Below are 1514 nucleotides of genomic sequence, written 5' to 3'. Positions count from 1 at the left end.
TTGGCTGCCGCTCCGGGAGCCGCGATTGGCTCCCGGAGGGCGCCAACATTTAAACTACCCCGCAGCCTCCGGTCCGGTGCAGGGAAGAGGGTAATCCCTGTACCGGACACCCGCCGCTCCTGCCCACTGACAAACGCTGGGGGCAGACCAACTGCCCCAGCGCTGCCCCGCACACACTTCCGCAGGGGACACAGATCCCCTGCGTGCTGCTGATGGGATGTGTCTCGGGGGACCGGACACATCTCCACAGGCAGATAGGGTGCCCGCAAGAAATGCGGGACCACCAATACCTGCCCTTATCACAGGGTTAAACCTCAGAGTACCTAGACTGAAATGGTACAAATATGCAATATAACTAGGCTGGAAGCACCAGCAATATAGCTTAGACCAATTTCTGCACTGTAGCAAGGGTGCTCAGTCTTAGCAATAGAAATGGTACAACAATGATAAATAAACATCACCACTCCAAGTGTCAGACAGGTCGGGTGCTTCCAGAATGCAGGAAAACGTGTTTCACCCGGTCTCGGGCTTGTTCACTTCCATTCTGAACAGCTCCTTAGTATCTCCATAGCTGGATGTTTAAAAACCCAGAGTGATTATTGCCAACCAATAGCTGACCGTGTGGGCGGATATGCACTAAACAAAACATATGGTCCAATCCAGGGCCTTACAAATAAATCATATGGGCGGGTTATACTGGGGAAGGTAAAATGGGCTGAGAGGGGCGGAAGTTGCACTTCTCACTTCCGCCCTAAGTGTGTTGCCACATTGGGGACATAATGGCAATGTAGTCAGAGGACAGCGGGCTATAGCAGACTGAGTGTAGTAAAGGTTACGGGAAATGTTCCCGTCCTGCTTGGGTAATCTCGTCTGAGCGGCCGCGAGGAGTGGCATAGCCTCCTACGACCATACCCCTACGTTCACGCCCAATCTCGTCCGATCTTGGAAGCTAAACGCAGGTGGGCTGGGTCAGTACCTAGACGGGCGACCACTAGGGAATACCCAGTGAAGTAGGGAGACTCCCCTTCCTGTAGAAAAAATACCAACAGCAGTATCACCACTTATACTTTATCTTCCTACTCCCATTACATTCTTTTTACTCATTACGGAGGTCATGGTTTAGAAGTGTTACCAAGTGTATGGGCTCTCCCACTTCACGATTGTAACCCAATTAGGGCTGCATTAATACAAACACAGTTTGTACAGATCTTGGGCAGAGGGAAGTAGCTTAATATGTAGCTAACTTCCGACATGCATTTATCTAGGAATAATTAAGATCTGAACATTAAATTGGGAGACCGTTGTCTCCAGCTGACCTATCCACATTTACTCCATCTCCAACCTGTCGTGTTTAGCCCCCATGTATTTTAAAGAGCAGAAATAAAGATTGTACTGTTATTACTCCTCAAATACTTGACTTATCAATTAACAGATAGTTAACATAAGAGTGCGCCGAAACAAGAGTCATACTTTTTCTTCTATACATGTACTATTCCTCATAACACCCAGATTCC

At 48.5% G+C, this 1514-nt stretch overlaps 1 pseudogene; it reads left to right on the top strand.

Moving 5' to 3' along the window:
• The first annotated feature begins 898 nt into the window (after window positions 1-898).
• LOC134897056 (5S ribosomal RNA) lies at window positions 899-1017 on the top strand (annotated as a pseudogene).
• Window positions 1018-1514: the final 497 nt, after the last annotated feature.

This window comes from Pseudophryne corroboree, chromosome 3 (assembly GCF_028390025.1).
Source record: "Pseudophryne corroboree isolate aPseCor3 chromosome 3, aPseCor3.hap2, whole genome shotgun sequence".
Classification (NCBI taxonomy): Eukaryota; Metazoa; Chordata; class Amphibia; order Anura; family Myobatrachidae; genus Pseudophryne; species Pseudophryne corroboree.
Note: the sequence above shows the minus strand (reverse complement) of the source record. Positions and strands in the feature narration are given on the sequence as shown.